The 26,217-nt window shown below is 34.9% G+C and overlaps 1 protein-coding gene across 1 annotated transcript in view; it reads left to right on the top strand.

Annotated features, from left to right (window-relative positions):
* The window catches only part of RALYL (RALY RNA binding protein like), a 368,284-nt gene that overhangs the window by 37,218 nt on the left and 304,849 nt on the right, over positions 1-26,217 (top strand). The window lies entirely within an intron of this gene.

Below are 26,217 nucleotides of genomic sequence, written 5' to 3'. Positions count from 1 at the left end.
GAATTATTCCATCAAAGATCATGCAAAAATTAGCCATACATGCACAATCCTCATATATTAACTGAGTGGCTTTCAGTCTGGGCCTTGGTAACGTTTTTCCTTTACACTGGATCTGGGGACCCTGCGGAGCTGAGCAACAAAACTGAAGAATACAAAACCTCTCTCTTCAGCATCACCTCCTTCTGCCACAAACGAAATGAGGAGGAAAGAAAGGAAATGGTGAGAGAGAAAAAGAATTCAGATTTGAGGGCAGATAGGGAGCAAGGAGGAGTGTGATAAAAAGGGTGTTAAAAAGAAGAATTTAGATAGAGTCAAAATGAACATTCTTAGATGATTTAAGAAATTTAGGAGAAAAGTAGAAATTACACTGAAGAGAAGAATGTGAACTTCAGTTGGATACAAACCTGGAAGTAGTATAGGAGCTGAAAGTGATGCAGACAGGAGCCAGCTGAAGAAACGGGAGTTCTGGAGCTAGGGAAAAAAGAAACTAAACAGGAGGCTAGAATAAGGGAAAGATTGAGAGGGAAATTTGTGTAGAGGTGTTTGAAATGACCAGGATATATTTTTTTGAAGATAATTATTGTTTAGAAATTAATTTCACCATTCATAACTGTCAGTTTTCCTTTACTGAGGAAATAGCTGTAAAATCTATACCTGCATTCCTTAAATCCTCCCTGGAAGCTAACAGTGAAGATGAAACTCATTACCAGTTTCATCACTGGTTCAATTAGCTGGAAAAAGGTAGCTGAAACTTCAGTGTGGCTATCCTTGCTAATCAGTAAGGGGAATCCAAAAGGACCCATTTGTTTCAGCAGGATTATACAGGTTTTTTGTTTGTTTTTGTGGGGTTTTTTTTGTAAAATCTTACTATTTTACTGCTTCTGATTTATGTTAAAGAGACATTAAGGTTGCAACTGAAGAACTCAGAAATTATGAAATACCTGAATTAAGGTCACTCAGGCAACCTTGATTATCACCACAGGCATGTATATTCTTTTATGCCATCTTTCACTCAATGCTTTCTTTCTGTACTACATCTCCATTCACATCTGGATCTTTATGAGGCAAAACTCCATGTCATATCCTTCTTCAGAACTGGAACTGTATGTCCATTTGCCGGTGGAGTATTAATGTCTTCAAACTGGTTTTAGTAATGGAGTTTTCACAGCTAGATTTTTGATTGTTCATTTCTCTAATATATGTGGATGAAAACACAATTATATGCCTACCTCATTGCTTAATGAGTTTTGATAAATGTCATTGACCAAGTATAGCATTATGACTTGTTTTCTGCCACAGGAGTTTTTTTTTCTTTAATATTACTTCACTTTGTGAGGCAGGAGCAGGTAAATTTAGTAATAAGTGATGCTGTTTCTTTTTTACTATATGACTAAGATATTGCAAGGACATTCTAGTAAAGAAGAATTGTATGTAACTGCATGTCATCTAAATACAACATATATAACTGTATGTTATCTAACTACAACACTACAAAATATGAGTATTTCACTGACTTAATTAAAGATATTAAAACTACAAAAGTTCTGGAAAAAAAAAACATTAATGTTCATTTTGAACTCTGTTCTAGAAGCTTTTTTTGACCACTATGTCATTACAGAGCCAAGTCACCAATTTGGTGAGAGTTTTGCTTTTTATCTACTGTTAAGAGCAGGATGAAGAACTATAGACTGAAAAGTGCCGAGGTACATGACAGTTCCAGCATTGTTTCCTCAGAAAGCTGTGTTTCCACATAGAAAATCTTTGTAGAGGCTCTACAGAGATTTTGCCTGTTAGAGTGCTGCTAGCTGAAACAGTCCCATGCCTATTTTTCTAGAAGACAGGAGCTCTCATGAACTGCAATATCTGACTGAGTGTTCCACTAGACTTTGGTGGCGAAGATAGCTGAAACTGCAAACAATTTATTTTCTCAATAACTTAAACCAACATGGCTTAGCTTGTATTGTGGTGCTACCTGTTCCCAGAAGCAGGAGGTATTTGATTGAAAGCTGTTCACTTTACAATGGTTAAAACCACTATCCTAGCACACAACCCACCTTAGAAATCGTTGTCCTTGCCAAAAATCAGACAAATCATCATTTTTAGCAAAATCAGCATGCGTATTATAGACATGAACATTAACAAAATGATGGTTTTATTCATTCATAGTTACATAACATTTTGAATAACTTAAATAGTAGAATTGTTGTGGCTGTGACGGTAAAAGCATACAAGAATAGCGAGTTAAACTTAGATGAAGGGAAAATATATATAAATCTAATATACTTCTGGCTAGGCTATCTTTGCCTCCTGTACTGAAATAACATGGTCATATTAAATATTAAATACTTTCAAATCAGAGCCAGATCAGAACCAATTCCTCTTTATCACTTTAGTAACTGAGTTCTTTTATCTTTTTTATGAAAGACCAGAATTTTAAAACATTAGTAATTTCCAAGTTCTTTTTGTGGCAACATTTAATTCACCTGCTTTTGCTGTTTCAGTAAAATTATAATGTGACATCTATAGGATGAAAAGATTAAGAGTATGGAATTCTTGCAGAAATACCTAGGAAGAGACAGAATAGTTATAGAACTCTTAAATGGCTCATCAAGACTATAAATTTATGAAGACCTTTGCTGATTTCTTGATCCTCAAGTATCTGTGTTATTGCAATGAGTAAGTTACAGAAGATACCAACAGAAAAAGCAGTTAAAATTGTATTGCATAAGCACTGCACCAAGGTGGAGCACATGGCAGACTGAGTTCCTGACAGCTCCAGAAAAATCCACCAGTGCTTATACTCGTGGACTTTGATTTGAGTCATCTGGGGGCTCATCAGCAACAGTGAGTTTTCCTGCGATGTCAAAACTGAGGAGTCCTTTCCCCCTTAGTGCTGATCACAAAGGTCAAGAACTAGATTTTGTCTCAGCTCAAAATTAAACCTGCAGCTCTCTTCACAGTTAAATCTGTAGTTGTTCTCCAAACAACAGCTGCTTTTGAGTTTCTCTTGCGCCCGTGGATCAGTAAGACAGTTCCATTTCTCTATGAGACAAAAAAATTCACGATATGATTGCACAAATACAGAAGGCCCCTAAGCATCTGAATTAATTTAATTTAATTTGACCAATCAGAAAGACAAGCAATAATGTTGGAACGAGACACAACCCTGAAGGGGCAAGACTGGGAAAACCCTTGAAACTTAGCCCAGGATTTTTAATGGACATGATTAATCTAACTGGTATTTATACTGAAAGAGTCCACAGGTCCCTGACCTTAAAACCTGCTAATGAGCCTTAATAGTCATATTTTTCATGCATGCAACAGAGAAACAATTTGAAATAAAGCAAGAGAAAGGGAAAATCTGCTTTGCTGAAGTGAAGTCTATTTAATAAAATGCTAGATCAAGAATGTGCAAGGCTGATGAGGAGGGAAGAGTGACTTTCAAAAGTGATACAGAAGTGACAAAACTGAAAATGAAAAGTAATTTTCTGTCATCTAACGATGGCTAAGAGGAAAACTTGCATTGCATCAGAGAGGAGGGGAGAAAGATGGAGATGGGAAATGGACAGGAATAATCAGGAGGAAAGAGAAGGACAATTAGCTAACAATTATTTTTCAATATTTGAACATTTATATTTCTTGAAACTCCATTTCTTGTAGTAATTAGATGATTTATATCCAATAATTTATATCCAATTAGTAAGAACTGTATATAAAATACAAAAATTATTTTGAGTGATAGCTGATCGTTTTGAAGTAAATATTCAAGAGATATGTTTGTAGTTCTAATAAAAATTTGCTAGAGGGGGATTTTCTAAATGTTTAGCTAGAGTTGGTCATAAAGGTATACTCTGTCTCTAAGTTTCCTAAATATTTATTTTAAAATAATACAAAACTTACTGCATAGAGAGAGAGTTTTATGTTTCTTGGAAGTCACCATTAACTTTGCAGAGGTTCTGGGAGTTAGGTAGGAAAGAAGGAGAAAACAGTCAAGGCAATAATATATGGTCCTTTCTTGTAGGGTAGAGCTGAGAGTGAATGAAATACCCATTTTAGCAAGCCAGGAAGAAACATGATTTTTTATGCACTGAATTCTTCAAAATGATATATAGCCACTGGCAGAGTAGTTTAGAGAGAATAAAACTCGTAGGATAATCATAAAAAGATAAGTGTTTTTGTCCTTAAGTCACATCATTTTGGAAATAAATCTCAATACTTTTTTATTTTCTATAGTTGACATTTCTGCTTAAGATTGGGACAATACATTTTAGTAATATTTTATTGATTAATTGGTTAAAATACAGTAAAGTGAGTGTCAATGAAGAATTATTTCTAACCCTGACATTAAAAAATACATTAGTTTTATGGAACAGGACATATCTGACTTAGAAACTTATTGAATTCTGCTCCAACTCCTGCAATCTGTACAGTCTTAAACTGATAACTATAGGAAGCAAACTTCCTTTTGTAGAAATATATTCCTTATGATGGTATGAGAAATATTCATACCTAACCATTCAGAAATTCAGTGCTTTATATCCAAGGCAAATTTTCTGAATTCCTACTGGGCTTCCTGTAATAGGCTGAACTTTGCATCTCTGAACTTTTCCACCTTTCTTGAATATTGAGCAGAACTTGATATTGTGTATCGAGAATGAATGATATTGAACGTTCCAAGATTAATTTTTACCTGTTGCATGGCCTCAGTTTAAAGAGTCTACAAAAGGGCTCCACATCTTGTGTTATAATCATAGTTATAACTTCAAATTATTCAGACCTCTTCAGAGGTCTCAGATATGCGTCTCCATTGTCCCATCTGCCTTCCCTTATGGTGTCCTAAAAACCACACAGACAACTGAAAATTCAGTGCATGCTGTCCATCTTAGTACCACTTGAATATTTTTAATTATTGTTTACCATGAGCTTTGACATCATATGTTGCTAACATTAATGCAAAATTTCATATCATGTCTGAACTATAGAATTTACTGGGAAATGTCAGAGCTGCTTGAAATTTCTCTAGCAGAGATTTCTCTCAATGAGATTTTCATAAGCAGTCAAAGTCAATTAAATGCTTGGGATAAAAATAACAAAAAATCTTGAAAAGATAGTGAAAGATGTTTGGAACCCACCTTCTACAACTAGTAGATCATGACAGTCAATGGCAAGTGCTTTCTTTGAGCTTCTCGGAGAAAATTAGCATTGCAAAGCTGAATGTTATACCTAGATTTTTTTTTTTAATTTTGAGCTCCCTGTCATCAACCTGCACTTTTAATTAAAAAAAAATTTAATAAATTCTGAACACTTTTTAGAAAGACCCCAGGAAAACCTTCAGTCTGTCCTAGAGCAGGCTGCAGCTCCTCCTACAGGAGTGGTTTCAGATGTCTGTCCGATGTGGTTCAGATTAGATTGTCTCAATTATGTTCATGTTCAAGAAAATTAACTGCGTCATTAAAATAGTTAAATGAACTGACATGACAAAGAAAGAGAGTAACTCCATTGTGGTTCAGGGAAATATGGGTCATCTGGATATTATGTTCAATTTTCATTTCTGACTCAATTCAAAAAAAAACTTTGGAAAATTATTACTTGCAGATTTACGATCCATGCATCATAGGCCTTCCAGTTAATTAATTATAAAGCATAATTCTATTCAAATTCCTACAACATAAGCATAAGTCTCAGCTTCAGTTCTGCAATGATGCCTTAACATGTAATATCGGAACACATTGATTCTTTACATTGATTTAATACCTTAGAAATGTTTGATGCTCTTGAAGTACTAAGAATGTCCCAGGATCCCTTCATATTCAGATTTATTATGTCTTTTAAGGAAGAGCTTGAAATTTAGGATAAATATTTTTGTAAGCTATAATAAAAAGCTATCTTTTCAAGGCTACATATGATTGACAGGATTATATAATGGAAAGCGTTCTTAATTTTATATTTAACTGTTCAACAAGAGACTACTTAGAAGTATCTCAAAGACAATATATGGTTAAAACTTTTCCAGATATAATATGGAGCTGTCATGCAGATAATTTTGCATTATTGCATGTCTTGAGGGAATGCCTTCTACTTAAATGTCAGCGAAAAATCTAATACTAAGAATAAAACGATTTAGGGTCTGCAATGGCTTTATTTTTCATTTGTTATTTGTCTATATTTAGTAAAGATGTTTGGTTACACAGGATATTAATAATATTTTACTTATTGAATATTTCCTGTTTTTCCTATTGAAAAAGTATAACATCCTATGTATTTTACTAGCATCAAACACCAATACTTATTTGACTCTAGATGAATAGCAGCTTAAGTATCTTGTAAAAGTGGATTGTTGAAGCAAGGTTTAAATTCATTATTTCCTAGAAAGCCAGTTAATAAATACTAAGAAGACATCATAAATTTAAATACTTATATAATGAAGTTTTTTGAATAGGTAATGATAATGTGACCAAAAATAATTCGTAACACTTTTTACAATCTTTTTTTTTTTTTTTGGCTGCAAAGAAAAGTTAATCTTTGCAACTGTGTCTGGTCACGTTATCTGGTTTCATTGTTGTTCTAGATATTCCTAGTTCTTTTTCTTTTCCTAGGAAAATTTGTTTCTCATGTATAAATTTGTAAATTCAGGTTCTCATTTTCTAGACCTCTTTGAAATATTATTGATTTTATGTCTTCTCTTCGAACTGAGGAATTATATGTGATCTCATTGGATTTTATGCCTATGTTATCAAACTATCTGATGGTTTGGATTCATCTATTAGTCTGCTGTTTGTAGACCTAGAAGATAGAGTAAAAGGTGAGGGAATAAGTCAAGAGCCAGCTTAAATTGCCTAGCTCTATCAGCCATTTTTCCCTCAAGGGTAGGATTATCGACAGGATTCTTGCCCTAAAATAGTACTTCATATTGCTATTGCTGTGTTACTTTTCCAAGAAATATTTCACATGCTGCGCACAACAGGCAAGAATCATTTGATCAGCCATTGAGGTGCAGCTAAATCTGCAATAGTAAGACCAAAAAAAAAAAAAAAAAAAAAAAAAAAGGAAAATTTTTGAATTAACTCTTGAGTTAACTCTGAAGAAAAAGCCTGTACTGGAAGAAACCATATCCAGTTGAAACTCCGGCAAGAGTTACAGTAGGCCAAGAGTTAACACCTAGATTGCAACTGGAAACTGTGGCTAGAAAACGCTGGAGTCTTTGCAAACTGTTAAGCAGCACTTATTTCAGTAGTGTTGATAGTCTTGTAAAAGTGACTCAAGAAGTTCATCCTAAGTAGAATAAATCACTTCACTTGAATCCAGGGTTTTAAAAGGTGATTGTTTTGTCTTTTTGATTTTTAATTAACATCATATGTGTATATATCTATGCTTAAATTAGTTTGTTTGGTTTAAATTAATTAGTTTGAAAAAAGAAAGATCTTGATAGTTATACTTAGGATTAAATAGTACATTTTATTTACTTAATTTTTTTTATTTAAATAACAGCCTGGTCCTACTAATTTAGTTACATATACCACTAGGACTAGAATAAAGTGGGAGCATTCATTATCTATATTGTCATGCATTACAATGGTAAAATGAAAATTCACATTTTTAAAGTGTAACTATTATGTTTTTCAATTATGTAATGAAGCTTTCTATTCATTACTTTGACTTGGATTTATCTAACAAATGAGGTATGATAATGTTTTTCATTTGGACTAGTTCATTTGAAGTTGAAGGGAAAAAGGAGGGGGAAAAAAAGGACAAGGAGAAAAAAGGGGATTTTTTTTTTTTTTTTTTTTTTGCGATAGATAAATGAAGGCTGGAACCTACTTATTTTGAAAACATGCTCTCCATAAGGAAGACTCTTTCAAAGGTATTTTGGTACCCAGAGAGGTCAATGCAAATTAGGTGAGCGAAACCCATTTTTCTGCCAGCGTGACCGAAGGCGGCGAAGCGCGCGCGGGAGCAGCAGGCTGCTGCAGCAGGCGAACGCGGCGCGTGCGCGCAGCGAGGGCAGAGGAGCTCCAGGAACGGCTTCGCCTGACCTCCCGGTCCCATCGCGGAGCTCAGATTGGGCTGCTGCGGGCCGCAGCTGGGCAGAACTGGGAAGCCTCCAAGGACGGAGCTGCTGAATCAAAGGAATCAAAGATATTTTGAAGGTTATACGCAGGAACCCTGAGTTCCTCCTCAGTTTATTCACCCACTCATCATACGGACAGGCCCCGAGTGTGTTTCCCGAGTGAAACTATAGGATCCCATGGAAAATAAGTTTGTCTCAGTCTTCAAATTTAACATAGAACTGAAACAAAATCATGGCTTAAACTTATGCTATTTGTTAAGCAGTGGCAAACAGCTGTTTTCAAGGACAGTAACCCCTGTTTCTCAGTAGCAGTAGAAACAATATGATTAATATGTAAAAGAATTACTCTATTGTACATTAAAAGTAGAACTGCAAGACTTAATATGCTAGATTAGAAAGCTAATTAATTTGAAATTTTTGATCTGCTGGCTATTTGTGTCATGACTTACAAAATACTTTCCGTAGGATTTATGAGGTATAGACTAAAGCTGATGAGAATATTTGTAGTGGATTTGTTGACAAAAGTATATAATGTGATCAATACATAGGAAACAAATGGAAGACTTACTTATTTTATGATCCATTAAGAAGATAAGTTGAGTTATTAAATACTATTTAATTGTGTAAGTAAGCAGACTATGTTGAATTTTGCTCCTTTTGCATTACTTTAACCGTGTACTTTAAATTCCTATGTAATTATAAAACACATTTTGTCAATAAGAGAAAGATTCAGATCATTAAGTTTTAATTAATAGCACAGACTGATTAGCAATGGTTGAATACTATCAAACTGACTTCTTTAATCTACTTAATGTGTACCAAACACTCTAATTATTATTTTTATGCAGAAAAACTAATGCAGTTAAGCAATACAACTTCACTATTTTTACATCATTATTTGAAAAATATGGATAGTCAGCTATTAAGTAATATTTGTTTATTGATAATTTTCAGAGAAGTAGTGATGATCCATGATGAAATAACTTAAACACAATGTGATAATGAAGATAATTGGCATCAACAGAATAAAATTAACAATAGTGTAAAGCTATATAATGAAGAATTAAAATAAGCAAAGATAAAGTGGAAGATAACAAATAGTTCCTGTGATTTTAATATGGAGTTATGGTAACTGTGAACTATGTAAACTTCTCCTAAAATATTTATAGAGCTTTGAATTAATAGAATCAACAAGAAATTAGATTCCCAGTCCTCCAAAAATATTTTCATTCTCCAACAAAGAAAACTGTCTTCACATACTGATCTTTGAACACAAAATTTCAGCGATCTGTGGAACTATTAATGTGGAACTTAATTTTCTATTAGAGCAATCTAATAACGTTTTTAAACATTAGCATGTGAGTGAAACTTTAATACCCAAAATGTACATAATTCAGCCTAAAAATTACACGGACCCAATATAATACCGGTAGCATGTGAAAAAAGACAAATTTATCCTCATCAGCACGGCACAACTGCGTTTTTTCTCTAGATTTATTATTAAAACAGAAGAGTACTAGAATTATGTACAAATAACACAATCTCCCAATATACGTTGCATTAAGTAAAAAAGATAGTGATACTGTCTATTAATTTTAATAATTAGAATACCATCTAGAAAAATTTTTATGACTGTCATTTTAGACATTTCCATTTCATGATCATTAGGAATGAAAGATAAAAAACACTGTACACATATATTATACTTTTATATTACTTATTGTAGCTTTCCATAGGGACGATCAAACCATTATTTAAGAGGAAAACTATATTTATTCTACTGAAGTTATTATATATTATAGATCTCTCTGGTAAGTTTTACCTGTGAAAATTCTTTCTTTTATAATACCAATCTGATATATAATTACATGATAATTTATATTCTTCTACATTTCAGTGGTAATGGCTGTTGTATAAAACCTTGCTCTGAGAACATTTGTGGAAGCTGTTTACTGCCTAGTATATTAATAGGGAAGTAATATTATAATTTTTATAGCCCGATAAAAACAACAATAAAAGTCACTTCTGTTTTGTGACTCTTTTTCTCTCTTTCTCTCTCTCTGGTATGCTCTTGTGATGAGAATAAAGTAGCCTGTTAAAGTTACAGGAAATCTGATTAAAGAATTTCATATAATTTATAGAATACTTTGGTGAGCAATTAACATTTTTGGCTTAATGTAGCATAAATCTAGTATTCCAGTAGTCTGATTTATTTAATAGTTCAGATCTGGTGTCTAGGCTAGGAGACAGAAGGGGAAACAGCTAGCATGATAATAAATACAGTTACTTGAAAAGATTTTATTAAAATTCAGAGCCATAGTAAATGTGGACCTCTCCTTTTATAGTTTTTATACCCTGCATCACAACATACCCCAACAACCAAAATAAACTGAGTTCCCTTTTAGGCTAACAATTGAAAAATGTTGTAATTGCTTATTAGGAATTCACAACTTGAAGCTATTTGAGATTTCCCAGAAATTGAAACGCATTCTGCAGGAAAAAAAAAAAATCTTTTCTTGAAATAAATTCCTTGCCATTTAATTGAAACCATAAAGTGTAAAAGGAATAATATCTGAAAGAACTTTTTAAGGTTTAGGACACTTAGAGTGCTGTTCTTATATTTTATTACCAGCAGCCGCGTGTCACTTTTTATTACCGGTTGTTTATAGTTCTGCTTTCTCAGCCTCCAGGCCCTACTGCCACCTCTTCCTGAAGTGGTCTGTTAAGGGACTGAGCATAAGATATAGGATATTGTTATCGGTAAGATCTGACTTATTTTTGGAAGAAATGACACAGTAGTAAAAGGAAGAGAAAAAGCGTGAGATGGGTCCTGGTGGTCAATATTTGCTCTCTCCCTAAGGGTGCGTCAAACATGAACTGGGTGAACCTGCTGCAAGGCAGGTGAATCACCTTTCAGACATGGACTAAGCGATGGAGGATAGATCCATTGCACAAAAATGTAATGTACTGAATGGTCTCCACACTGTGTCTGGCAGGAGGGATGGATACAGCCCAGGAGGCAGGGAAGAGCAGCGTGGCCCCTTTCCCCGACCGGCCATGGGCCATTAGTGGTGGCGAGCTGCAGCTCTCGCTGCTCCTCCTGGCCAGCTGCTTTTGAGATGAGCCCATGAAAACCAGCCTGGAGAGCCGCTCTCTGCTCTGGCAAGCACCCTCCTGGTGCGGCTGCAAAGGGAGAAGCTCGTCTTCTCCAGCAGCTAATTCAGAAAGGCAGAGAGGCACTCTTCAAATTTAGGAATTGCAGCTTGGAGCAGGTCATGCATTTTATTCCGTGACATTTGATATAAGATATTGAACTGATATTAGCCACGAATTCCTTCTGTCTGCATCTTGTCTGAGGGTACTAGCTATCTGTACAGAGGCATAATAATTGATATTATTACTAGGCCCATGTTATTAATAGTGTTGTTACTTCTTATTTCATTTCTCCTTCTTCCAAACTGTGATCAAGGTGAAATGCGCTTCCAGGCTGTAGAGACAAGGTGTATGTTAGAGCGGCAGGCATTTATGGCGGTTTTGATGTTGAAAATAGACCTAGTTATGGGTGTTTTTCTCTATTTGAGAAGCAGCAATCAGAGTCTGATAACAGCTTTAAATGTAAATACTTGTATTCTGTTACATTCCCAGTGCGAACCCTCTTCTGGATCTGGCTGCCAGTTCCTCTTTCACATACTATTTAGGTTGAAAATGTTCAACGACTTGGTTTCTGTGGGTACTTAGAGCAAAACAGACGGTGAAATGCTCAAAAAATTCAGTTATGTTCCATTTCTAATTTCCACTGTGTTTGATCCATGTCAGTTGATTCTTATGTGCTATGATGTATCTGACTTCATCTTTACATGCCTGAATAACTTCAATCAGACTATACATCCTTATTGATGCTTTTTAATATTTTATTGAAGTTTTTCAAGTCTTGCTGATGTGAGGGTCAAGAAACTTTGAAGCACCAGTCTACATATAAGGAAAATTTCTTTTGAAACATACGATAGCTAGTGGTTCAGCTTCATTCTGAATTGTGAAAGTCTATTTTTTTCTTTTTTTTAATCATGCTAAACTTCTTATGTCAGTCTTGTGGTAACGTTCAACAAGTTAATTAGAAGTTGGGCTGGTATGCCTCTTTGACATGAAAGCATGTGTGCTGCAATGTGCTATTTACCTAAGCACATGGAACTCAACCCTGCAGATATTACTTTGAATATGCAAAAAGGGGGGGGGGAGTATGCTGATCTTTCAGGCAATATGTTAATAAGTTCCAGATACAGAAGGCAAGATTCATACTTAAAAAGAGATTCAACAATGTCATAAATTAATAGAAATACAATCTCTAGACTTTAATATTTAAACATTCACCACTGGTAGTACACCAGTGATAATGAACTTTCAATAACAAATATGTGACTTTTTCCTCCCTTATTGATAAAACTTTACAAGGCAGGTTGCAATCTCTCTCTCTCATTCACTTTCTCTTTTAAAGCATGACAAGTAGCTTATATAAAACCTTATTTAGCGAGATAATTTGCCACAAAATTTTTCACAATGTGAAAGGTTACTTATTCACAGAAAGTCAAGCAGTAAAGCAGAAAATGTCTGTTTGAATTAAAATTATTTTTTGGTGTGTAATGTCATATTCTCTGCAGTACAAGAGGAAATAAATGACATTACAAGCAGTAAAACTCATTGTTATTGTAATACTGACCTTGGTATTTTGTAAAACAGCTACCTATTTAAAAATAAAAATGAATAGAATAAATGAACTGCTCAGATTAGGAAAGAAACCCTTAAGAGATACTTAGGGATCAGTAAAGACTCTAATTTCTGACTTTGCTACCCTATAAATGGACTTTTGAAGTATAGCGCACATCCAATGAGAATTTCATATATATAGGTATCCTTACCTTACTATAAGCGGTTGAAATAGATGTTAGAGGTTTCACAGAAATGACAGCAGATGATGAACCAAACCCTCCTATGAAATACCCAACCTATAACAAGTCATACTGATGTCTAGGAAAACAAGCAAACAAAAAGTCATATAAAATTAATAAAAACACTTTAAAATTACCCTAAATGCAACCTTTCATACCGAAAAATTATCAAATTTGAAACACTTTCTTATAAGTAAGCATACTTTTTTTCCCCACTACTTAATGTGTGTGTATTAAGTGACTAGATGTAGTCTCCGGTGGGTCGCACTTATCATGAGCTTATGTCAAATGATTCAGAGGACTTACAACAAGCAGAAAACAAATTTATTCCAGGATGGAAGAGGTTATAAGATCTCCTTCTGTCCCCAAGTAAGTCTGTGCCCATATTAGCAGATGTATCAGCATTTTAAGAAGATTATTGTTAATTCTGGTTGGGGTGTATGCTGCTAGAGAAAGCTGGCAAGGGCAGGGACCCTGGAAATGTATATTATTCAGATGGACTTTGGTTGTGTGCCTGAGTGAGTACTCTCTAAGCAGTGTGACTTTGGTACCAAACAGGGGGAAACAGAGCCAGAACATTTAGACAACAGTGGGTTATAACACTGGCCCCTATTACATGACCGTGTACTGTGTAACAATACTGAGCAATACCCAGAACAGATGGTCTGTTTTGATTTTACAGTTGATTCCTCAGGGTTTTAAATTGTGACATAACTTCCTCTGAAGTTAAAAGATTTGTGTGTAAGTGTATGTGGTTTTGGAACTTGATTAATTTTTTGAAAGGTAAGTACCAGTGATAGTAATTTTTCTTCAGATTCAGTTATTAAGTTTTAATTTTGAAAGCAAAAGGCTTTCAAAGCAAAGTAATAGGCAAAACCTATTGTAATTATGGACTGTGTTTTTTTCATTATGTATTTTTAGAGTCATAATTATTTTAAAGTAATCTTAGCCATACAGGATTTAATGGCATAACAGATGAAAACACAAAGCTTTTTGATGGGGGAGGTTCGATGCTACAGTCTCACAAAGGGATGGCTCAGGCTCCTTTCTCAATTTTGATCCATTTTTCTTCTCTAGAATTAAACACAAAAGACTGAGACAATCTACCACATGCAATATATTCACGGGCATAACCCACATATATATATATTTTTTAAAGGACATTCCCATGAGAACAAGGACCATATCTCACCACAGGTTTATTTTAGGAAGCTGGTAGCAACTATATATCTCATGTGTCTTATGCTAGCCTTCAGCACTTCACCACCATATAAAGGAGGGAAATCTTTCAGGAAAGAAAGTCTGCAGGAAAACTGTGTACACTGAATGAAAGAATAGAAATTTAGTTGAACTAAAGATGAATTTCACCTTGAAGATTAAAATACCAAAGTCAAGATGTCTGCATGTAGGAATCAAATTTACTTGCCTGAACATAGGCATCTTGAGACATCTGAGATAATCTACGGCATATAGCTATTAGCAAATATAGGAGCTATGAGGGTGCTGCTTTTTGGAACAAGAGCAGGAATCCAGGATTGTCTCACTGACTATCTATGTTTAAGCAACTGAAATCTTCGCTAGGTGTCTGCATGAAAACTGCTTGTCTCAGTCACCATTATAGCTAACGGAGACATAGTCATTTCTAGCAATTTCTAAGATGATCTGAATATATCTCCAAGCTCCATCCACTGCTTTAACTAGATCTCCACTGAGTATAATGGGAACTTAGCTAGTATGTATACAGGCACCTACACATAGGCACCTAATGAAAGCGTCTTAATTTGTGAGCTGAATTCTACCCTACATGCTATGAAGATGACCATAAATATTGTTTATATTAGAATATTAAATTGTAATGATTCAGAAAAAAAGGACTAAATATACTTCTGAATAAGCATATCTCCATATTTAAAAAGATATATCCATCAATTTAATCAAGGCGATATGTGACTTCATGATCCATTTTCCCAACAGTTTGTTGCAAGTGAAAAATGTGGGGAGAAGGTAATGATGCTGGCAAATAAATTACCCCAGGAAATTTCTGGGTTTGGGAAATGCACGATAAAAGACTCCATGAAGCCAACTGGTTGGAGCACTCACATATAACATGGAAGAATTATGTGAATACTTCTGAGCTTCTGGATTCAGAATCTCATTTTATATTCCATATATCTTGCAAACAGGCACAGCTGTTTGAGGTTTCAGGCATCTCATGCTGCAAACCAGTGCCTTAACCCTCAAGTTATAGAGTAAACGATTCTGATTCTTTCTTAAGTCTCATCTATACTCCTGAATTCTACTATAGTCAGAATGGAGGATAAACCATAATCTGGCATGAATATACCTATGAAACAACAACAACAACAACAGAGTATTTAAATTATGCTAACAACTTTTACACTGATTTTAAAAAAGGCAAAGAACAAATGGTACAAAATGCAGTCACTAAGAACAATTTACCAGCATAACATAACTTTGGCTGTACCAGTAAAATGTCTTTGCTGTGGATACACACTTCCCCCTCCTTTTTGGAAGCTGTTATACTTCATAAAAGTACTCTAATATTCACTGGATATGAAGGAGAGGGAATGACCTCTGTCATAGGGCCGAGGGTGTAGTAGTCTTGGACATTGCAAAGCAAAAGGTATGTTTGTGCCTGCATTGGAAAGTAGAAGTGAAAACTCCTGCATCTGGGTTTCTCCCAGAGAGTAAGACAGTGGCTGTTCCGGGATGCTTTCTCTCACTACCTCATCCTCTTTCTCTTTTTCCTTTAGTGCTAGAGAACTAGAACCAAATGTCACAATCCATTGAAACTACAGTGGACATTCAAAGTGACAAAGTGGCAAAAGTGGTCCGGACTCTTCTTGTTTCCACCTGGTCTGGCAGACACCTCAAAATCACACCCAAAAGGCAACATTTCCAGCAGCAGAGCCTCCTTGCTCTGCTGCCTGAGTCATTGCTAGTTAGCCTTATCTTTAATAATAATTTCCCTTTCTCATATTGTGCAGGCCCAGTGAATCTGAAGTAATATGGCTTCAGGCTTGTACAGGACTTACACATACATCCTGTGGTAGATTTATTAAGGTACAAGAAGGTGGATCTCAAGAGTATGACATACAAGCCTGGGCAATCTCTTTTACAGATTCTCTTTTACTGTTACCATTCTGAAGGACCATTTCTATATCCAGTTATTAATTTTCAAAAGACCCTTTTATTAACACATAAGAATTAGGGCCAGTATGAGATATTGGCATTTAGTTTTGCAATATATAGCAGCTGCATTGTCTCATCTTGCTTGTAAACATGTCATAATTCAGATCATAAATTTACAGGGTAACATGACAATTGAAAGAAAGAGAGAGTTTTGTGTGTGGATGTAGCAGTACGAGCAGCTGTTATATATCTGCTTTTACTTTGAGTATTATCATGCCTCTTGATACTGCTGTAAAAATGATAAGGGTTTTCCTCCTGATAATTCATTCTGATTAGTCTTTTGATTTGGAATAGCTTTTCTTATTGAATAACTGGCCATTTTTATTGCTATCATTAATTATCTATCCCATTTTTTCCCTTTCTTTACTCTTAACCACACACAGTAAAGAATTTAAAAACATATAATTTAAAAAGTTAAATGTTTAATAACATAAAGAGAGCGAAATCTCCAGAAATATATTTATAAAAAAGTTTGGCTGTCACTTTTAGGGAACTTCTCTGACTAGGACAGTGACACCACTGCTTGTAGATTTATGTAGTAACCTTTCATTTCAAAACATTACAGTGTCTATTGATGTCTCTAGCTCCTGCATAAAAGCATACTTAGATTTTTTTAAGCTGCAGATTTCCAAATAAGAAATCTTCAAAAACTTATAAAAATAGAACGATTTATGTGGAGGAAAAAAGACTTATACTTAATGTGTGACAGTTTAGAGTTTTTCTAGTCTACTCTAGAGCTTTTCCTTTATGTAAAAAAATAATAATAATAAAAATAGAAAATTGGGTTGATATACTGGTAGGCACATGATGAGGATGAAAATGTATTTACATAAATGTGGTTTTTCAGCTGTGGGAAATATGTGAACTTATACTAGACTGCATATTCAGCCCACTTCAAACTGAGAAGGTAACTTGAAGTTCATTAGTGCTTTTACATTTTTAATAAATAATAAAATGATACAAAGATTAATGAGGAGGGTATAATTTTAATTGTAGTCCTTTTATTTAACACAACAGACTCCATCCAGAATATAATTACATGGATAAACAAAATTTGCCTTTTTGAACAAACAAAAGATTTTTTTTTTCCTGGCCATTTTTTGCACTACATTTGAAAGTTTCATTCCCAAAATAAGCTGAAATAAGAGTTTTATTCTACAAATACAGAGAGTAATATTTTACCCCATGGTCTACACGGTTATTTTAAGCACTGGGTGTTTGTATTTCTGTCATGAAATAAAAATGATTTTGAATCAGAATATCACCTTGAAATGATGAATAGACTAAAAGAACATGCCAAGGTGCATTAGAAAAGTGTGGAGCAAGAGAAGTCCCAAAGATAAATGTTAGTCAACTCTGACATTATTACCCCTAAAATCTCCTTGGGACAATAACAGCACTGTGCCCATTGCAAGCAACATGGCATGAACTTCTCACTGGCCCACAGCAAGCACAGAAACAGGCAAGACAGTTAATTGTGTTCCTTACCTTGCCATTACTTTTAGTAGGCTAGCAAGGAAAAATACGTTAACTTACTAACTGTTGCAGAAGTCACAATAATTAGTAGGGAAAATTTTAAGGCGCTTCTTCAAGTGATATGTAGCTGGAAAATCACTTCTAACTATGCTACCGACCCATGTCTATAGAAACCAGATATCATTTCTGTTCCTCAGTTTCCCTATTTTTACAATGAGGAGAGTGATCTTTATTTATCCCCTCCTAAACCTATTGCAATGATGACCTGATTAGTAATAACAGAGCACTATAAGCAGCTAAAGTACTCTATAAAGGTTTTTCCTTGTTATTATACTGTTTCTACCATCGTATTGTTCTCTCCTCCCCATTATTAAATATCAAAAATCTTTTATACAGTAAGTGTATTATGTCCTTAATCCTCCCTGTTATAGTTTTAGAGGTTATAATACCATACTTCACTTGCTCCAGAAAAATGTGTGGATAGATACACTTAAACTTTTTTTTTTTTTTTTTTTTTTTTTTTTTTTTTTTTTTGAGTGAGTGAGTGAGGGGAGACTTTTTTCCTAAGCTTTCTGGTTGTGTGCCTGCACAGAGTATTGCTCCTATTGGCTGGGACTCATTACTGGAGTCAAAATGTCTTTAAGTCTGGTAGAATTAGCTCCTAAGTAAGAGTGTCTGCTTTATTAACCCCATACCACCCTTTATTCTCAAGATTAAGCAGAATCTCCTTTCTACTGGGACTAACAATTCTCCTTTATTTAAAAAGATAAATGAAATTCAAATGCCATAAATATCACAGGCAAAACTATGCAATGCAGCCTTATTTGTATGTTTATAGCCTCGTATAAGTTTACAGTTCTATTATTACAGTACTTCTATTATTAAATCTTCTCATAGAGGATGTAAGAGTTAATGAAGAAGGAGAACAATATGTAGCATTTCATAGCAAAAACAGCCTTCAGTAAAGACAGCAATTATCTGATATTTCTCAGCTTTCCTTGGGTTTGCTTCAAAGCAAAAAGTTAGTGGGTAAAACTTAAAAATCTCAGATATTTCCTAACCTTTCTCCCATCTGAAGACATTTAGATAAAGTCTTTAAAAGTTTCTGGTTTTAACTCACCATTTTCTGTGCAAGTAAAGAGAAAACAAGGAGTGAAGAACAAAAAGTAACTTAAAGCTGAGTGACTTTTTTCCCTTTTCTTTTTAGCTTTGTCTGCCGCGTGGGGTGCAGAGAGCATCCGTTCTGTGGAGGACAACAGTTGTATTTTGTAGCAGCCCCGGACCCATGCCCTTGTGCCATGCTACCTAAAGTTCCTCCTCTGACTTAGAAAACTCCACAGACTGTGCAGATCACCCCACATTAGGGAAGGTAGATTTTAAAAGTGGTAACCAGAGGTAAACATCTTAACCAGTTTTATAGAGACGATCATACGTTCACACTAATGTGAAGGCTTTTGGTTATTAGTTGTATATCACTGCATTAGGCAATGTCACCAATTTGACTCGCAGACCATGTTACAGGCATTCTTCCAAGTAGTTCATTGTGTACATATCGGTTAGCAGAAGTCACAAATCTCAGATTACTTTCTTCATCATATTAGGCTAGGACCTTCTATATTTACAGTAGAAGAGCAGTGATATCAGAGCTTTATAAACACAATGGAATTTCATTCTTGCTTTCAAAACTAGTTAATAAGACCTATAAATGTCTACAGTTTTTTTCTACATATATAAGAAAAAAAGGCTATTTTGGGTTGTGCAAAATGGTATTATTACTATTTACATTGTAAATGTGTTAAAATTATTATCTGCTGTCTAATTATTGATCAACATCTTCAGAATAGTTGTTAAGAACTGGAGTCCAGTGTCTTCATTTCCAAAACAGCCCTCCCTTTTTCAAAATAAATGAGTTCTCTTAATATGTGCTCTTACTTGAAAAAGCTCATATCTGCATAAAGCCATTAGAGGAAACTGCAGTTTAATGTATATTTGATGGCTAGGAGTGCTGACGTGTGATGGTTAGAAGAGTCTGCAACACAGATCCCCACAGATTTCTCCAAAAATTGCTGAAACAATGGAAAGTCTCTCATTATCACCTAGATATTTCGGCTTGACTCCAAATGAGAAAATTCCTTTCAGTAGGTGCATATTGCTACTGTATTAAATTAATTTTGTATTAGGGGATTTAGGTGCTTGCTTAAAGTTGCTTACTCAAAGTTTCCAGTATCACAAATGTATATATAAGTATACATTTATATATATAGTGAGTAGAAGAGGACTAGGAATTCTGAGATAAAATTAACAGGATAACATGAGATAAAAAGATAGTGTTGGAAAAGAAACCACTGTGCTATTGAGTGGCTCACAACAAGTTTTGCAGAATCGATTTTGTTTACTGTTCTAATCCACAACTCTTGAACCGAGTCTTGAAAGAAACTACTAATAGTGTAGCATGATCGTTTTAACTCAAAGGAAATGGATAACAGCAAGACTGGAATAATAGAAATGAGCTGAAGTGTACCAGCAAAACAAGGCAAGACCTTGTTTTGTGGTGATACTTAATGAAACCTCTAAATGTAAATTAGGAGCTTATCCATAGTAAATCACTGAGAAGAAGATGGACCTCAGGGTCATCTCAGAAATAACATCAGGAGCAAAAGTTTTGGAGCCTTGAGGAAGACAAACATGTAATAAAATATATCAGGGATGTTTTCAAGAGGAAGGGATGTATTTATATGTCCTGATCCAGGACAGACAAGGTCTTATCTGAAATACAATACCTCTACTTAGGAAATGTGATTTCAAACTGGAATAAGTGCAGACAAGGGCTGCAAAATTGATGATTGGGGAGACAGACTCTATGATATCTGATGTGTGTGAAAGGAATTGTTTCATTTAGCCTGATAAATTGAAGGCTAAGAAAAGATAGGATTCCTATGTATACCTAGAACAGGCCAGGTAAACACTAGGAAAAGAAAAGAAAAGAATACAAAACAAAATCTAAACTAGAATGTAGTGCAGGCAGCAAAATAAATGCATCTAAAATAATGAATAATAATTTTTAATATGAAATTAGGTTTTGGCTCTTTAAAGCAGTGAGCTTCTGGAGCAGCTCTTCAGAAGGTGTAAGAGGGAAAAGAAAAACAACAACAACAAAAAATCCCCCAAACCCAAACAAATAAACAAACAAATCCTAAGTACTTCAAAATACTAGAGCTGGCACTTACTGTAGAAAGACCAGCAAGAAACTGGGTGTGCTCTCAGTAAGCAGGGGTTCAGACATTTTCATCTAGATATGGGAACAGGTAGGTGGTAAAGTCACCCACTGATGACAAAGCCAATTGGAAAGTATATATCAGTTGGGATACTTACTCGTATGTTTTTATAAGGGTTTAGAAGGAATTAGGGAGAAGAGTATGGTAGCTGGAGATGAATTTTCTTATTTGCATTCCTTTTAGTATCAAAACACGGATTATTTTCACAATATATTGCAAGCTGGTGATACAATACTGCTTCAGTGTGTTCAGAAGTCCTTCAAAGTAAAACATCTGCTATCATAGTGGTAGCATACTGATTTCTCAAATCCCATGGATTCAAGACAGCAGATGGAGACTTCATCTCAGCAGATGAGATCACTTTACTTATCATGGCACTTTTTATCTAACAAGGTTCCTGTCAGCATTGGAAAATTGCTGATTTTTAAAATGAATACTTATGAAATCCCCTGACCTCTCCAATAATAGTTTTAGTTTATACCTGAACAATTCCTTCTGTAAATAAAAGCTGTGGACTGATATTTAATTCCACTACATCATATCATATCATTCTTTCAGTTATATCATTCTTTCATTTATGTCACAATCAAAGGCATAAATTTGCATGGAAAATATTCTCTTATATTTGAGAAAAAAATAAAAAAAAGAATAGCTAAATTGTTCTAAGTAAACACGGCAAAAAACAAAAATGAAAGATCTTTCAAATTTTAATAACAAAATTGAGATTATTGATATCAAAATGTTTTCTTCGCTAGATATTTGATAAAAGAGAATACATAATATTGAAAGATAATCACTGGTCTATTAGCCAAATATGGTAAGCTGATACTGACAGGGCCAGATTCAAATACCTGTAAATTTAAATATTTCCACAGAGGAAAATATAGTCTTTCAAGACTTCAATGATGATGATTACAGGGGAATAAGTATTTAGCATTATTCCCTTTTATTTATATATATATATATATACACACACACGTGTATACATATACATATATATATATATATATATATATATATATAGTAAATTGACTTCTCAATGACATTTTATTTCCTAACACTCAAAGGCCTATTTCGAAAAATACCACTTGAAAATTTTGAGAGCCCACTATTAAGTGTTTTTTTTTAAGCTTTCTTGACTAGCACTGAAAATATGGAACAGCTATTAAACTACTGTTCCTCTAATAAACATTAATTATAAGATAGCAGGTGATTAATCACTGATAATGAGCTATGGATGACTTGTAATGGTCAGTTAATAGTGTCATAGGCCCTTATTGCTGAAATTAATTAAAACTAATAAGTGACTGTATGGTGAATATGCCTGATATAAATGGGCTTATAGGAAAAGAAACAGACCCCCAAATGTTGGAGGAATTTCTTATCTTGTTATTGTGACAAGCTAGCCCAGTAGCTATGGCACTCACAAATGAAGAAAACTTGAAATTTCATCCTTGCTCTAGGGACCTTGTGAAGCAGGACTTTGTGGATTTGACTTAGAACCTACAACCGTTGTTTTTTCCTCTCAAGGTAAAAGTCCTAACTAGCATACTGTAGTTATCCTCTCTTATTGCTCCTCCCTAGCACAAGGAATCTTTAATTATGGCTTACAAAATGAATCAATAGGAAGGAAGCTCCTAGCACCTTTTTATTTCTGGAATGACCTGTAGATGATTCCAAAGAGAAATAAAAATTGAAATCTCTGGCTGAGAATCAAATGCAATCCTGGTCTTTTCCATGCTAGAATATGGCAGCAAGTTCAATCCCATTATGTTCTTAGGTGTTTTCTAGAGGAAAAGAGTCAGTAGTTTTGTAACAGAAACAGAGTTACAGCCCTGAAAGCAGTTCAAGGCCATTAATAGTTAATAATATTTTACGTTTTCATTTGTTTAGAATGAAAGGGTTTCTCTGTACATCTTATCCTGTTCGCTAACTTAAACATCCCAGTGCTCTGCAAGCTGGCTACTGTGGATCTGTCTATGCGCTTTGTCATAACCTGAGGGTTTGTTAGTACTAAAAACCCACAAAAAGTCAAAAAAAACCCTCCCTCTGGCCTGATGTATGTGACACATGCTACAGGATGCTTTGCATATATAGGGCTAAACTTTCATCAGAAACAGGTCTTGCCCACACTGCTTTTTGCAAATGATTCCTTGCTTTAGTTCCCAAATCATGCTTGGCAGTGTTGGGAAAGTGTGAGTTGGTGCAAGCTAAAACCATGCTAGGGAGTGTGCTTAAAAATTAAACAGTACAGGCAACTGTGGAACAGTGTTTGAGCCTGTGTCCTGGTCCTACCCATTTTATTATTGTAGATATGGTGCCTATTTTAGGGCTATAGATTAAGGGCTATAGGATTCTGGGGTCAGGTGCCTAAACATTAGATGTTATCACGCTGATGTTGAAAGACTTGTTTCAAGTAGCCTCTTCACAATTAATTGCCAAGTTAATAATTAACAATTCTAGTATTAAGGCCATATAGAAAAGCAATTTGATGAAGATGAGAAAATTCAGGAGAGTTTAGGGGGATAAACTTTTATTTTTAAAGTACATAAAAGTATATGTTTTTATATGTTAAAAGCCAAAGTATCAGTTTAATACCTAGGAACAGATGTTAATTCAGTCATTTTTTTTGTAGTAGATTTTTTTAGTAATTTGCTTACTTTATGCTGCCTCCTTCCATTTTTTCAGTCTTTGTTGACATGCCATGTATTAAATTCAGATCTTGCAAACGTTTACTTAGATGAGCACCTTCACAAATACAAGCAGCTATGATTAAGCAATTTAACTGCTCACGTGAGTGTCATTGGCATTTGTAAACTTTACTGAAAATTCACATTACATTCCAGGTTCTACACCAGTGCTATTCCATTCACATCAGCGCGCTACTTCCACTTTGCAATTATGTGAAGAAAAAGGGCATGGTGTTCAGCAAGTTTTCAGGTGCTGTACAAACAGCTAAGGTAACCATGACTCTCTTAGTTACTAACTGGGCTTGAATCGGCTGTGCCACCTGCCCGTGGTCCCGCCGGATACCCCTACTGGGGGAACCGAGTGCACAGCCGTCCCAGGTTTGTGATGGTGGCGACTCGTAGTTGCCTCTGCCCTGCCGCAGAATCGGTTGATCCTCGGCAGTAAAGGGAGGGCCTAATTGGGATTACAGGAGGGACCCTGTTGGGATGAGGCACGTCTGTGGGGCTTAAGATCGGGCAGCCCAAATACCATCGGCTGCACCACGCCCCGGTTCCAAACTCCATCCGAGCGCAGATGCTGCTCTCGTCACCAAATGACGCTTCACCGGATTTGACTCAGGTGGACGGGCCACCTTTACAACTAACCCGGAAAAGGAACCGAAAGGTTTGTAAATAATAGGTCTTAAAAAACTCAGTAGTCTATTCTAATTAAGCATTATATGCTGTAGAATTAATATTATTGATTTTTACTACTTCATTTGCTTTTTGGATTGCAAAAGTTCCCAGTAATTGTTGCTGACCAACTTTAATAGGTCATAGAAAGTAGGTGAACTAGGGAAAGAAAGAAAGACTGGATCAGAGATGCAGGAAGGAAGGAGCAGGACTGAATGAGAAAAGTAAGAAGAAAATTGGGAAATAGAAGAGATTAGGGTAAGAAAGAGATAAACACACACAGGAAAGAGGAGTGGAAAATTTGAGATCTAACAATTGTCGCCTTTCAAGATTTTTGTCTTGGATCTTTGTACTTTTTTAAAGAAAAATGTGATGAATGTTTATATATCATCAGAATAAATCTCTGAAAATAAAAAGCAATGTGAAATATAAACAAAAGTCTTATTATAAATCACTACTCGGTCAGCAATATTAACATGTGTAGGCCACTTATAGCTAGTGTGATGAAATCAAATACTGAAATAAAAATGTTACTTTTTACTATGCCTTGACAATGAGCTTAGATACGTGCCTTATCAATAAGAGGAGGAACAACTTTTTTAATTATCTTAGTTGTACATAAGTGACAGAAATTCACTCATGACATTATCTTAGCAAAAATATTGTTTTCAAGGCTGAAGATCTGGCAATATGACATCTTTTTTTAAAATTCTTTTCTATGTATTTTTGTGTTTAAAAATGATTCCTTGCAAGGGCATTTGGGTCATTTGAAACTTTCTGCAAAGTGTAGCGTTTTGGATGAGAGCTCACATGAGCTTGCTGCCAGATTTCAGATGAGATGTAAAACCAACCTTCTGAATGCTTGTAGTCATTAAAGAGCAGAAGATACTTTTTGGAAGAGCAGTACTGTAGAGCACCCACTGTGCTGGCCAAATTCCAACGTGGAAAATTACATTCTGCCTACTGACAATTGCCTCTCATATTTCAAAGAGTAAGTCTTGTTTTTTACGTGCCGTCCTAGATATTAGACATGTAGCTAACTTGGAGCATAGTGGTAAATCCATCACATGCTTATCTACCTTGCTGAATTGAGACTGATGCATTTATTAACTCTGTTAAAGACATGTCCCTTTTCAATCACTGAGATATCAATTTAACTTCTATATAAACCACAAAATAATATTATATATAACATTCAGATCACAATTTTAGATGGTAATAATTCAGGAAAGTGCAATGCTGTGTGTCTCATATTAATGACACCTTTGTCTCAATAAACTGTTCCTGTAAGCTATGACGAACTTTAAAACACATAGACATGATGTGTTTCCTCCACACACTTGAGTACTTGCAGTTTTAGGCACCTGCAAAGCCCCATAAACTTTGAGTTGCAGATATACAAACTGAATTTTTTATTTATTAAAAAAATGAGAATTTTAAAAGCTCTACTTATATGAGACTCTGCCAACCTGAAGTTGGAGCAAATTAGAATAATATTGAACCTTTCAACAAATATCTCAGTTGCAAAGACAAGTGATTAAGACATCCTCAACTCCTGTTTTAAAGTCAATAATTCCTAACCTAAACCTAATTCCAAAATCTAAACTATTGCAAGTTAGAAGGGGAACATCAATAAAAAAAAATATTGTATGAGTGCAAATTATAATGTAATAGTGCCTCAGAATTTAAGAGGCAGTAGCTTCAATGGTTTGTCAAGCAGTATGGGATCCCTCAGAATGAATGGCAAAGTATAGTGAGATCATTATCATTATTTTAGTAATAAGGATCCAATTAAGACAGGATTATTTTTCTCCTTGTTTTGAATTTTAATTACATATAACATCCTTGATAAGATTAAGTGCCATGCTAAATTCTGCAGG

Source organism: Rhea pennata, chromosome 2, assembly GCF_028389875.1.
Source record: "Rhea pennata isolate bPtePen1 chromosome 2, bPtePen1.pri, whole genome shotgun sequence".
In the NCBI taxonomy this organism is placed as follows: Eukaryota; Metazoa; Chordata; class Aves; order Rheiformes; family Rheidae; genus Rhea; species Rhea pennata.
This window is presented reverse-complemented; position numbering and strand designations above follow the sequence as displayed.